Source organism: Pseudopipra pipra, chromosome 4 (genome assembly GCF_036250125.1).
Source record: "Pseudopipra pipra isolate bDixPip1 chromosome 4, bDixPip1.hap1, whole genome shotgun sequence".
NCBI lineage: Eukaryota > Metazoa > Chordata > Aves > Passeriformes > Pipridae > Pseudopipra > Pseudopipra pipra.
The window spans coordinates 10,919,901-10,934,914 of record NC_087552.1 but is presented as its reverse complement, the minus strand read 5'-3'; the positions used below and the strand labels follow the sequence as shown (position 1 = coordinate 10,934,914).

General features: G+C 40.6%; 1 long non-coding RNA gene across 1 annotated transcript; it reads left to right on the top strand.

Annotated features, from left to right (window-relative positions):
• The first annotated feature begins 4,200 nt into the window (after positions 1-4,200).
• Positions 4,201-14,396, top strand: LOC135413823 (uncharacterized). Its single transcript, XR_010430407.1, has 3 exons — positions 4,201-4,695; positions 11,502-11,696; positions 13,368-14,396. It is a non-coding gene; the product is annotated as an uncharacterized LOC135413823 (long non-coding RNA).
• The last annotated feature ends 618 nt before the right edge of the window (positions 14,397-15,014 follow it).

Sequence of the window (15,014 nt, the reverse complement as noted above, 5' to 3'; positions counted from 1 at the left end):
GGTGGTTTTTTGAGCATCAAATGGTATTCAAACCTATTCAAGAAATATGGTTTTGAAACCTTCAGTCTACAATTGAGGAATTATATCCATAAAACAATTGTGATTGGTTAAGACAGGCACATGATACTGATTCTGTTCTGCCAAGGCACCTATTGACGTTGTGGATGTCCCATCCCTGGAAGTGTTCAAGGACAGGCTGGATGGGGCTTGGAGCAACCTGTTCTAGTGGAAGGTGTCCCAGCCCATGGCAGGGATTTGAAACTAGATGATCTTTGCCAACTCAAACTATTCTTTGATTTCTGTTCAAATCAGAACAGAACAGAAAGGCATGCAAAGCGCTTCAGTTACAATTAAGCGTTTGAAGTAATAAAATAGTATATAAGAAGACAGCAACAGGTTTTGGTTTTCTATGGTTTGAAGCATCTAATTTGATATACTTTGAACTTAATATTCAAATTTGAGAGTAACTTACAGAGCCCTAATTTAGAAGTTGTGGACTCTATTTGGAGCAGTAAATTTATTTATTTTTTCCTCTTAACTGTGTTCATATTGCTCATTGGGTTCCAAAAGTACTTTGAAATTTTTGCCTGCAAAGCCTACAATTCAAGTCCATTCCTGAAAGATTTTGTTCACTAGAAAATCCCAAAAACCAAACCAAAAAACCCACTTTGTTTTTATTTTCTGCACTCTGGATACAGTTCATATTCTTGTATTCTTGGCAATGCTAGGAACAGACCAGGGACTATCATTCTAGAGGCAGCTATCTGAAATCTAGGCAGAGTTATGGATTTTACATTAACAGCCTATTTTGCAGAAATCCTTTACTCCTCATTAACAAGAGGTCTGATAAGTATCATGATACTGTTGCTTTTTTATTAATGTTTCTGTTATTTCAAAAATTGATTGTAACTCAGTTCAGCTGATAGATAGGTTTTCCTATCTATTATAATATGCCATATTCAGCATGCTTTTTTTTAGACAACAATTTATGTTTAGAAGTTGTAGTCCAGAAAATCTTATCTTTCTTCATTTCTTTTTGGTTTTCATTAAATATATTTGTATTAATTGGCAATGCTCAGAGTCCTACATTTTGGTCTGCAGTTGTCTTACTGCCAAAAGCCTTCAGTGTTGTTCTGCTTTTCTTGGTAGTCAGTGTTTGTTCTTGTACACTGTTACAGGGTTTCCTTACAAAGAGATTATTGATAGGACAAGGGGGAAAGGCTTCCAGTTGAAAGAGAGCACGTTTAGCATAGTTATTAGTCAGAAATTTTTTACTGTGAGGGTGGTGAGGCACTGGCACAGGTTGCCCAGAGAAGCTGTGGATGCCTCATCCCTGGAAGTGTTCAAGGCCAGGTTGGATGAGGCCCTGGGCAACCTGGGAAACATCCCTGCCCGTGGCAGGGGAACTGAAATTGGATGATCTTTAAGGTTTCTTCCAACCCAAACCAGTCTATAATTCTATGATTACCTCAGCAGAATACTTTTAAATGTAATTATTTAGGAATTCCATTTTCTAAATAATATATAACTGATTCTACAATTAAAAAGAATGGATGATCCTGTTATATATTGCTTTATAAAAAACATTAGGAAAGGCCTGTTATTTTGCTGTGTTATAATTTCATCTCAATTGTTCCTATTTATTGTTCTAAATGTCATACCTTGGGATATGAATATTCAGCCATCTTCTCTCTGTGGTGCCAAAAGTCTTTTGGTAACTAATCCCAGAGCAGACTAAATTCCTTACTGAATATCTCCATATCAAAATAATTGGTATCACTTCACAGATGATACACCAGCTTCAGTCTGGGTTACACCAAAACCCAATATCTTTTGTGCAGTGATGCAGACAGTACCTCTTCACATGACCAAAATTTTGCATAGTCAAAACTCATGGGGGGCTTTTTTTGTCTACATACTGTACTGTCTTTTTTTTTTTCCCCTCATGTCCTATAGCACAAGAAGATTTCTCCTGGCGATTCCTTTTGTTTTATTTCTTTTTATTTTAGGAGTCAGATAGAGAAAGGTAAAGCTGTTCAAGGGCTCTCTCCTTTTTGAATATATTTATTTACACATATATAAATGGCCAGGGAAGTACTTTCTTTTGCAGGTTTTTTTTTTCCTCTTTTAAATGGATCAAGCTGCAGCAAAAAAGTTATATTCCAGCTGCATGAGCAGCCTTCCAGGAAAAAATACTATCAGATTAAGAGCTAACTTCACAGCTGTGGATGCTGGATCCTCAAAGCTGTATTCGTTTCACTTGCCTCTAACCATCCGAAAACTGAGTATTTAGTGAGTGAAAGCGTTGAAGATCTCTGCAGTCACTGGAGACAAACTGGTTCTTCCAGGAGGTGATGTGAGCTATTCTGGGGTATGTGGGATGAATTTCTATCTGCCTGCCTTCTGCTTCTGGTGGAGTTGTATTTTCTTGTCTCTCCAGCACAGTTGGACTTTCCTTCTTTCACATTATATTTTTTGACACATCTTAGCTCACAGCGTTTTGAGCACAGTGGTTTTTCTCTTTGCTCCCCCTGGAGGAGTCTGATTTTCCCCACTGACCATGGAGAGCAGCCTAAGGCTATAGAAGAACATAAGCTACAGATAGAACTTCAGGGCACCTGAAAATAGAAGAGGTAAATCCCACTCTTTGAAGCAGTAGTGATAAACCCAACAAGATTATCCCTCCAACTAGCAGAGCACATGCCTGGGTAAGAAGCCAGGATAGTGTGCAGAGGGAGGAAAGCATCTTGTGAACCAGGGATAATGCAGAGAAAAGGATGCTTCAGCCCCACTCCAGAAGATGGATTGGTGCCTGTCACTGGGGCAGATGAGGTGACCTGCCTTTTGCAGATTTTATAGACATAGAGTTAGGGGAAAATAGTTTTTTTCTTTTTTGCAGAAAACATCAACCCCAAAATTTTAAAGGAGAAGGTGCCAAATATACAGTGGCCAGTACCAGTGAGGGAGCCTCCAGTTCGTATCTTCTGCATTGCGGCTGGGGGCTCTCTCCATCCCTTCTCCTGAGGCTGCTCTGCTTCATCCAAACTCCTTATGTGGTCACTGCAGGCAGTGGGAACAACAAGGGCCCCAAGAGGAACACTTTTACAATCAAGGCCATAAGGGATTTTTGTTCCCATTCTCCTTTTCTCAGGTCCCGTTCAGTGCAAAACCGTGCAGACAATGAACCGATGTTTTCTGAAACAAATAAGCACTTCAGAGAGAAATCTACTGCTTTGTGCAGAAGAAAGGCAGAATTAAAAATATGCAAGCAGTAAGGAAAAGAGGAAAACCTACTGTTTGTTAGAAAAAGAATGCTTTGCAGCCCTAACCCGTTACTAAAGGTTCCCATTCATCCTTGGCCATGAGATCAATTTGTGCTGAAAATTTAGTCTTATACGTATGAATTGAAAGTGATCTTATTAGTGTTTTACTACATCAGGTCTGATAAACTCCCTTATCTATTTCAGTTAAGCTTCTATTGATCCATTTAGAAGATCAATTTGACTTTCATTATTTTTGGGGGGCAATTTCATTTGTCTCAGATTGAAGTTATGAAAAAAGTGTAATTTAGCAGCTAGGGGATGCATGCGCTCTCTCACATATGCGTGGAGACAGAGACACCTACATATTTATGTAGCAGAAGTGCATCTATGATGTTTTGAATTTGCCCTCTTGGTTCTTCAGTTCCTGATACTGTAGCTGGGTCAGACTTTGATGACTGAACTGCAATATTGCTATGGGAAGAAGTAGTTAATGGGGAACAGAGACTTTCCTAAGTTCAGCTGCAGTCAAAGCTCCATCTGCAAGTTGGAAAGGGCAGTACAAGGGAAAGGTTTTCTCTCCAAAAGAATGTGAACGGTGCTGAAGCAGAGACAGACAGGTGTGAGGTCTAAGCCCTGGATAAATGTCAACTGCAATAAAGTAGTTGTTAATAGGGAGGTTGCTTTCTTCTTTTCTACACAAAAATAGTCAGAGGGAGGGAGCATCTCTCTTCTGAGGACAGGCTGAGAGAGTTTGGGTTGTTCAGGCCTGGAGAAGAGAAGGCTCTTGGGAAACCTTATTGTAGCATTTCAGTTTAAAGAAGCTTAAGGAGGACCTGTAAGAAAGATGGGACAGACTTTGAAGACTTCCTCCAGAATAAAGAGAACTGTTGTAGTTGCTCTCAAGGTTTGATTAGTTTTATTGATAAATGAAGGGTATCACCTGTGACCAGGATTTAGTGGCTTGGTTATGGCAACTTTATACTTTTCAAAACTGTTAAATTAAAACAGATTCTGTTTAGATTAGATATAAGGAAGAAAATTTTTATAAGAGTGGTGAAACACCCGACAAGTTGCCCAGAGACGTGGTAGAGGCCTCACCCCTGGAACCGTTTGAGGCCTGGTTGGACTGGGCTCTGGGCAAGCTGATCCTGAAGAAGTCCATACTCATTGCAGGGGAGTTGGACTAGATGACCTTTAGAAGGTCCCTTCCAACCCAAACTGTTCTAAGATATTTATCAGATATGTTAGGCAAGGCCCATAAGTGGAGGGGAATAGGAAGGGAAGGACTGTGAGAAAACTCCTTTTCTCTAAAGTATCTGCCAGTGCTTTTCAGTCTGCCTTACACCAGTGAAAACAGAAATAGCTCCTGGAGGTGTGGAATAGAGACAAGGTCCTGGCCCACATGAGGGTTCATGTCTTCCACTCATATGAGGTATGTAGTCCCCATTTCCCATTGGCAATGCACGGAGCAGGACTGTGCCTCTCATGGCCACCAATACCAGTGGAAATAAATTGTGCAGGCAAGAAAGAGACTACATTCATGGTGAATTTGAACCATTTTTCAATACTGACATGGCAACTAGGCATCTCTGCACTTCTCTGAAGTGCATGAAGTTGAAGTCCTTGAATAATCACAAAAAGAGGCATGAGAAAGGCCATAGGAAGTACCCTTGCTGTGGTATTTTTCCTCTGTAAAGATGTCATAGAGTAGTCCCTTTTATTTATAGCTATATTAGCATAAATTCAACTTCAATTTTTCAAAAGCTATTTTGCTATAAGACTACTCTGTGTCTTTACCATTGTCATTCGCACTCCACAGTCAGAGGGAGTTATTAACAGAAGGTCTATAAATTCAAGTCATTAAACTGAGTATCTGTCATTAAACTGAGTATCTGTCATTCAACTGAAAGTAATTCAGAGTAATAAATTGAAAACATTAAAAACTCTTCCAAACTGAGAGATGACCTCTGGTTCAGAGATCTGAAGACTCTGAGTCACCTAGCAAAGGCAACTGGCACCCTCCATGCACTGTCTCATTTTGTGAATTAAAAACCATGATCATATTTGTCATGGTTTCCACTGTAGCAAAAGAAGACTGGTGGGAATGGAGTATCTCACCCAATGTGCAAGGCTCTCAAAAATTTCTAAGTGACTCGGCAGCTGACTCACTATGGTCCATCTCAACATTTTCGTGGATGCAAGTATTCTTGCCCATGCAATATGGCTGAGTTAATATCATCGTCCTATTTCTAAAGACAGCAGATGTTACAGTTTTGCAAGCTGTCTTCTCAACCGAGGGAAGTTGGGCTTATAAAAGCCAGAGTTTCCTTGTGGAACAAGCTTGTTTGTTGCTACAATCTTTGCTACAAGGCTTGTAAAACAGCATACAGAAATCTCTCTTTTTCAGGAGAGCCTGGCACTGACACAGATGCTAAATTCCTTGAAAGTTGCTTATTCACCACAGTAGATGAAAAGTCTGAAGAAGACTGTGAAATTTCTCGCTTTTCCAACACTATAATTCCACTTGGAGAGACTCCTAGTTGCAGACCTGAGCGCGATCAATGCTGCTGCAAGGACTGGTCATGGATTCAACAGGGAGCAGGAGACCTCCTGGCATGGGATCTAGCAATGGCACCTCGCAACACCTAGCAAAATCATACTTGGATGAGCCTGAACTGTTGAAATAACTGATGTTTAGAGCTCTTTGAAGCATGTATTAAGCCTGCCTTCCTTCTTGAAATATTGCCCTTTATAGTGCAAACTTTTGTCAAACACCTAATCTCAGGAAAAAAACCCTTTCAAATCAAAACACTGGGGTACATTATTACTAGTTACTCATAATTTCCATTGATTAAAATACTAATAATAGTGATTATCATCACCCTGCCGTATCTTTCCTTTCCGGTACCATGGCAATTTCTGCACCACATGTGTGCTGTTCAGACAGTTCCTCCTGAAATACTTAGATTCACTGATAAATGTGCAATTTACAAATGCAGTTCCCAGCTGAGTAGTGCATTCCAAGTTAGAAAACCACTTCTGCCTCTTATAAATAAGTATGTCCTTAAGTGCTTTTCCAGGTGTGATTCAGACACGTGATATTGGACAGAGCAAGGGTTTAACATAAGTGACAAACCAAGTCAGCAAAAGAATGTTTCTGGCTTTTTAGTTATCAAAAAAAGTGTGCAGATTAAGAAAGTGAAAGGGAAGAAAGAAATGTTGTAGGACTATACAAAGATAAGTCATGTGGCTGCTATGAAAGAAGAGTTCTCTTGCTGGAAGTCAATTAAAAAAAAACTAAAAAAAAAAAAAAGAGAAAATCAATGAAATAAAGTCTAAAAGCCATCTGGTCCCTGTATGGGAGAAATTAGTGTATAAATGCAACTATCTCTCTCAACCTTTCATCTCGGGGAAAGGTGGAATTTTAAGACATGATATCCTTCATTACTCATCTCATTAGTCATCTTACTATTATAGTTGGTATTGCTAGGCTGGATGCCCTCATTCCAGCTTTTAACCTATGCTGTTGAACAGGGAGTGACGTTAATCAGTTCTCTCAGGGCTGGCTGTCCTTCTGTGAAATGTCATAAAAAATCTGAGCATATTTTGTGAGAGGTGTGTTATAATCTGGTTATTAAAATTATTAGGGAGATGTCTCTCCCAAATTAAGGTGCAAACGACACCGTATGCCCAAGTCAATAGTATGGATTTTTATTTAACAATAAATGTGAGGTAGAGAGAGATAGAAAGAAATAGGAAAAAGAGAGGGGGGAGAGGAAGAGAGTGACAGAGAGACAGATTAGGTAGAAAAATATCCCCACTCTGTGAATTCCAACAGCATTCTGTCAGTCCTCTTCTTGTGATCTTGGTGATGAGGGTCCCAGTCTTGTCAAGGTGATGGTCACAGTCTTGATCTGTCAGGTGGTAGGGGAAGCCCGTGAAACACAAAATTCCACGGGTTATATATGCTCAGGTTCAGGTGGGAACGCCCAAGTTCCTCCCCTAGGATGGGGAGTTTTACACTGGATGATGTAATACTTTGGATCACGGGACACTTTGAGAGTCTTTGATGGATGAATATCTTCCGGCTACATGTGAATGTCCAGGTACTTCTCTAGAGGGGAGTTTTCACAGCCAGGTCACTTGTGTAAGGACTTAGGCATGATAAAAGCACTTATCCCACTTTGAAGGATTTGCCTCTTATGAGCCTCTTCCCTTATCTTCTTCAACCCCCAGCTGTAGCCTCCAGTGATGGGTTCAAACACCCACCTGGGTGGTTACTGCAAGTGGTGGTTGATTTCTTAGGTCATTAACCATTAACAGTCCAGTCTTTCAAAAGGGTAAGGATGTTGTTCTAGGAGACTTGACTTTCAGTGTCAGTTCATTTTATAACTGAGCCTGAGGAACTGAACATTTCCCCAGTGATGTTTATGAAATAATTAACCATCTCAAGTGGCATAGAAATTCATCTCAGGATTAACACTGCCCTGGTTTCTTCCTTTTCTTTATACCACTGCCTGTTTATTCCTATGTTGCTCCATTTCTTTGTAGGGCTTTTATATTTACCTACCAGAATCACATTAAAAAAGAGGGTTGAAAGGTACCTCTGTAGATTGTTAGGTCCAGCCTGGAATCTGGCTTAAAGGCTGATACTGAGTGTGTGAGCAGGACAGGGAAGTGGGGATGTTAGACATTATTACCACTTAAGGTCTGTGAACATTTAGGCAGTGTGTGCAGTGCTCAAAGAGAAAGCAGACCTCTCCTGCTGCATGGCATGCCAACATGCACGTGGCCAGCAAATAAGAGGATTAAAAGGTCAGAAATAGCAACTAAAGCTCCTATCAAACTCAGGATAATAGAAAAATAAAAATTTATTTTTAGAATTTGATATGTATAAGCAACCTTCTCCCACGTAACATACAATAGGACAAGAGGAAATGGCCTCGAGTTGCACCAGGGCAGGTTTAGGTTGGATATTAGGAAAAAATTCTTCATGGAAAGGGTTGTCAAGTATTGGAACAGGCTGCCCAGGAAAGTGGTTGAGTCCCCATCTCTGGAGGTATTTAAAGGATGTGTAGATGTGGCGCTTAAAAACAAACTTGAAAACATCAGTAGTGGGGTTAATGGTTGAACTCAATGGTTTTAGAGGTCTTTTACAATGTAAGTGATTCCTTAGTTGTCTTAAAAAGGTGCTATTGCTGATGGAATAGTTAAGGAGAGTTTGATTCTTAAAACCAAAAGAGACCATAGTTTTATTTGTAAATATGCCTGTAAGCACCACCCCCTCACCGCAGTATAAGGCAGGTTTTCACATTTCTTGAATTTTTGGCTCGTTCGAAGGCTTTTTTTTTTTTGAACAGAGACACGTGTATGTTTGTGAATATAAATAGTGAATTTTTTTTATGGAAAAGTTTTATCAGGAGCAATGAATTACTTTCATTCCAAGGCACTACTGTAATGACCAGGTGTAGAGAAATGTAGAATCTAAACTTCTGGTGCTCCTCAGCAACAAAAAGTATACATTTTATCACCAGTTGTTAAGATTTATGGCATTGAAATTAAGAGCTAAATGCTGACTCAGCAGAATGTAGTGGGGGCTTGGGCAGAAGAATGCCTAAGTTATTTTTGAGAGGGAGAGTATGTCACCTAAATTAATACAGAGGAATTGCCTCATAAGTCTTCTCTACAGTTGCCCTGCACTACGCTAGTTGAGAACCAGAGTTCAACATTACACTCATTTTGCAGGTGTGGTGCCGATTCATCTGGTTTGGATCTTTGTGTCATTTCACCCAGGCGAGTTTTAATGACACTCAGGTTATTCAGAGAACCACACTAGCTACGCCATTAAACCCACCATTAAATCCAAGCTCGCTCTTCAAGGACCCTAATTCACGTTTTATGAGACTGTCCAGTGTTGCCGATGACTCCAGTGGAAAATTTGAAATACAGTGTATTCCATCAAAAGAGAAACAAATCTGAGAAATACATAAGAGCGGGTAACATTGCACAATTATTACTGTGGTTTTCCTCTACTTGTAGGGAAACAAAAGCAATTTAATTTTAAAGCACATGCTCACCCTGAGTGTAGCATTGTGTAGACCTGCATTTCCTACTTACTGTGAGCTCTCTAGAGAACTCAATATTGTAGAGCAGGGCAAGTAGAAAGCAGAGAGTTCTTTTCACAGTCTTGAGATATTCAGAAGCCTTGGAGCTTTGGAGATATTTATTTATTGATTGATTTAGGGAAAAAAAGAAGAAGATATATGTTAAACTTCTGATGAAATAAAACTAGGAACACCCCCCCCCCAAAAAAAAAAAACCTACAGAAAAAGAAAACTTCTTGAGGAGTTCATGGATTCCCTTACATGTGGCATCCTGCAAGTGGGATCTGCTCCTAGGCTATGAATCATATAATAATTTCTGTGCTCTCAACAACAAAGGTGCTTTCAGGACAGACCCTACATTCCTGAGGATTACTCCATCTGGCTAGAAACCACTCATACTTCTCAAATCCCCTCTCACAAAAATCAGCATGTTTAAAGAAATTAATCTGAAATTAATAAAGCTAATAAAAATTAATAAAAATTAATATTATATGTTTGAGAAACCAAATCAATAAAAACTTACTTTGCTGGATTTTTTTCTGGCTTGTTTTGCTTGGGGAATTCTCTCAAACAAGCACTGGCATTTATTAAGACACTTCTCTGGTCTGGCTTTGCTCCAGCAAGGCATGGCCTCGTTCCAATCTGCTGTTAATGACAGTACTGGAGTGACACACACCAGTCTACTCATTATTGTGCAGAGGAAAGAAACTGCACAGACTAGTCTATTTAACAATGGGGAAAATAGGTAAACTTGACAGGGTTTGGAAGCAGACTAAATATAGTTAGGCACTGGCAAGTGTAAGAAGCATAATGTAATCACAGCACAGAATTAATTTGAGAAAGAAAAGTGGAGAATGCTTCACTCCTAAGTGGTATCTCTTGTAAGGAGATAGCTGATTTCTCCAGAGGGTTGCTTGATGAGGGTTTGATATTTTGTTCCCTCAGGTTTGGTTTTTTGTTTCGGTTTTTTTCTTTTTTGTTTGGTTTGTTTGGGTTTTTTTTTTATTTGGTTTGGTTTGTTGATAGTTTTTTTTCCTCCAACAGAAAGTCTTGCTGTTACAAATTATAACCTTCCTTTCCTAAGCAGATGTTTCATTCTTTCTGGTAGGTGTTCAACGTTTTAGCACTCTGTGACAACGCTTTGAATACTAAGAGCATTCTCTTTAGCTCCCAGCATATCTGTTTTGAAATTCATTGCTTGCACTGTTTGTATGCTGAGCGTAACACTACCAGAACAGAGCTGAGATGCTGTTGACACGCTTGAGCAAAAGGAAATCATATAACCCAGGATACTCTGTACAGCCCTGAAAGTGACTGAAATCCACCAGAGAAAGCAGCAAGCTGTAGCTCTCTTTTAGAAATGGCTCGCTTTTGAGGCTCCTTTTCTCAAAGGACTGAGCTGCAGGAAGACCAAGAAAAATAATATTATGAGTCAAAGAAAAGTCATCTCTGCAGCAGTTCCAAAAACTGGACTAATTTCTGTGTGCTGCTTTGTGGGCTAGTCTCATAACAATAGTTTGAAGATGTTATTTAAATATTATAAGAAGTGCACAGAAGGGCAAGAAGTGAGTGTACCACAGGGAATTAAATGAATGTGTTATGTATGAGAAGATTGGATAGTACAGTATCTCCAGGCCTAGAAGGAAGGTGACAGAAGGGAGCCTAATTGCATTATATAGTCCCTAAGGAAATTCATACAATAATGAATGACAGAATGTGTTCACACTTGAAGAGAATGGATAAACAATCCATAGACCTTGTTTTAAAGGTAGAAATTAAAAGTTCAGACTACCCATAAAATGCCTAGTATTTCTTCTAGAGGGCTCTTGGCATAAAACCAGGCTAAAAATGTAACTAATGATACCACATTATATACATATGTGTATGTAGACATGCATATAGGTATATTTCAACATTTGATGTACCAGAGATGAAAACTATTTGTTAATCTATCATAAATGAAGCACAAGCTTAGGTATTCCTGTTCACATTTATCAACATTTTTTCACTTCTATTGTGCATGACTTTCCTTCTTTCTCCTCTTTAACTTTCTTAAGCAAGGGAAAGGGAAGAGGAGGTTGCCCTTCCCACATGGCACAAGGTTTCATGACCTGATGTCCTTTTTCTGTTCTAGTGCCTTGGAAATGCTGTAGTACTGCAAGAGAGGCCCTTCCTGCCTCCAGGGAGAGGAGCTGTGTACCATGGACACCAACAGTCTCCAGAGGAGGCTCCCCACTGCCTGGAGCAGGAAGGGAGACCTCCTGGTCAATGGTGACAGTTTTCTTTGTGATGATCATGCGTATCCATGCTGTTCTTCCAGTGCTCCCAGGTGAAAGTCTGCCTAAGGAAAAAACAGACCTGTCCCTCTGAACAGAAGCAGTACCAGTTGAGTTCTAGTGGCAAGTTTGCCTGAGTAGAGTAAGGTCCTGAGGACTGGCAGAAGTTTTGTTATGTGCTCTTTTTGTTCTGCCCAAGAGGAAATAAAAGAGCCCAAACATGTGTCAAACATGCTCTGTGGAGGAGAACAATGGAGCCAAGGCACTCCGGGACAGTGAGGTCACACCGTTACAAACTACACAGTTTTTGCAAAGTGTAGATAAATTGCTATGTAATTATGTTCAGCTGCAACAATGACAGATATGCTTACAGATGAGATAACAATGATTGCTGCAAGCAAAGCAGTTACACAGTTGAGATTTTTGCACTGTGAGGTTATCCCGACTTTGTACATACCAATGTATCCCCCAAAGTCCAGCTGAGCCCAGCTGGTACAGTGTGTTTCAGGCAGAACAAGTGCTGTAGCTAGAGGTACACAAGGGGGCAATTGAACTTGGCATGACATTTGCTTTCAGTTGCTTTCCAACTTAAATAAACTTTTTAAACATCAACCAGGTGGACCTGTGCACTGCAGCTGTGATGCCTGCCCCTTCATGAAGTACAGTAGAGCTCAGTGGCAGGCTGCAGCTGCCTGGCTTGTGCTAGGGGCTGTGCTTGCTCAGCTCCTCTGGTGGCCAACCTCCTGCAGCCCAAACCACTCACTGCTTGTGAGACTTGCACTTCAGCAATGCTTCTCTTCTAGAATCTCAAAACACTCACCCAGTGTTAGTAAGTGTCCTGGTTCTGGTTGGAGCAGAGTTTGGGTTCATCTTAACAGCTGCTACAGTGCTGTGGTTAGGATTTAGTATGAGAATAACACGGATAACACACTGATGTTTTGGTTGTTGCTCAGTAGTGCTTTCCCTAAGTCAGGGACTTTTCAGTGTCCCATGCTTTGCCAACAAGGAGGTAGGTGCAGAAGAAGCTGGGAGGGAGCATGGCCAGGACAGCCGAATTGAACAGGCCAAAGGGATGTTTCATACCATGGAATGTCATGCTCAGTATATAAATTGGAGAGAGTTACCCATAAAGAGGCCAATCACTGTTTGTGAATGGGCTGAGTACTGGTCAGCAATTGTGTTGGGATGAGCAGTTGTATAGTGCATCACTTGTCTGCCCTGGGTTTTACTTTTTTCTCTTCTCTTTTACCCCCTCATTACTATTATTGTTTTTGTTGTTATTATTATTTAATATATTTATTTAGTTTCAAATATTAAACTGTTCTTAGCTCAACCCCATCAGTTTTTTTAATCTTTTTCAGATTCTCTTCCCCATCCTATAGTGGGGGAGAGGGAGTGAGTGAGTATCTGTGCAGTACTTAGTTGCTGGCTAGGGTTAAACCATGCTAGTAAGACAGCACTCATCAACCTTCTCTGAAGGCTTGTTGGTATAGGAAAGGTAGAATAGCAATACAAACAGGGAGCTCTGATGTTCTTCCCTGAGTGTTCCCCTAGGATATTTTAAGGTGTTGCCTGTGGCACAGTGACTCAACTCACTAAGACCTCCAGCCTCCCAAAGCAGTAGGAATTTGCCAGTCAACACTCCTCCTCAAATTTTGCTCCCATTTTGTAGATTGTTGAATTTTCTATGCTAGTGGGTGATCTATTTTTTTTCTCTTTAACAGGTTTAATTGGTTCAAGTAGTAGAAATTACCTTGCCAGAACAGTGCCTTGTTTTCAGATATTGTGAGAAGCACACAGAGGATGCTGCTAACTGTTGCACGTCATTGGATCGTGCATCTAAATCTGGAAAGCTCAGAACTCATTGACTGTGAATCATTCCTGGTTGTACAATACCAGCAGGCATCATATTGTCAGAAAATTAACTTTCCATCAAAAAGCTTTAAATGTTGCTTTGGCATATATATCAAGAGAAAGTGTATATCATCTGTCACTGGTGTCCCCTTCCATTGAGTAGTTCCTGTTCCTCAGAGATGTCACTGCCAAGTGTTCCTGTGCTGAGTGAAGAGGATCTCAGTGCCTGGCCAGAGGCCCACTGATAGGGCATGAAAGGTGGCACAGCTACCATGTGTTAGATGGGTTGCTGCCAGGTTATGTGTCTGTTTGGCAAAACTGGAAACTTTCTAGGGGGACTTTTAATATTTTTGAGATTAAATCTAAACTGATGCACTGATTGATGGGGGTTGGCAAAGTGGTGATTGCTCTGAGTGACAAAAAGCAGGAACTGATTTGCCACTGGAAACACAATTCAACCATACAAAAGCTGTGCTTTATTCCTGATGACGAGTTCCTGGAGATGAAAGCCATACATCCCTGTTTAGATGCTGAAATCTTCGGATATTCCCTTTTTGAAAAAGTGTGAGATAACAGAGGTGTCTGAGCATGTGCAGAGTGAAAGGAGAAAAAAAACAAGAGTGTTTTTTATAGTGTTTGTTGTTGTTGTTGTTTTCCTAAGGTGTATTCCGGGCATAAATTTTATACCTTTATGTTTGTTCTCTGCACAGTAGAGATATGCACAGAAACTTGCCATGGGAAAGGTCATGCATTGGAGGAAAAAAGGTCATGGCATGGGAAAGCAGGATACCTAGGAATGAACTGATAAAAGTGTCTGCTCCTCATGGCAAGAGCCAAAGCCCCTGAAAGGACCTACCCTGTCAGGACCTTCTCTATCCCAGTAGCCCTGGATGTGTTGAGAGAGCATGAGTGGTGGATGACTTCCAATAGCTCTAAAGATGAAGTAACCACTGGAGGAGTCACTCTAAGGTCACATGGCTAAGGTCACTCTTTAGAAGACCAGATCTAAGCATGTTTTGTCTCAAATGTTCTTACTGTTATGACAGGAAGATATGACTGGAGACACGGAGGTGGGACACTGCAGTTCTGAGCCAACTTCCTGCTCTGCGGTGAGACTCGTGCTCAGTTCCACCTCCCCACTTTTCCTCCCTTGCTTCCTGGAGAAGGGCTGACTGTGCAGGTGTGAACAAAGTGGTGAAAGTCTAATTTACATAAGAGGTGTGCACCAGGTTAACTATAAAAGAACATAGATTGGGCCCCTTCGCTCCCTCTTTTTGTCTCTTCTCTTTCTCCTCTCCTTTCCTCTTTTTCTCTTTAGCTTTCTTTGTCTTGCAACACCAGCTGTGGACCATCCATATGGCAGGACAAATGTGGCATCTAAGGACTGGTGAGATTGTTTGTCTTCTTCCCTTGCTTTGCCTGACTGAAGCACTGCTATCATATTCTTTGTACTCTGTATGGAACACTGTTTTGGGAGGGGGGAAATTGTGGAGGTGTGCCGTGGCTTCTGTGCCAGC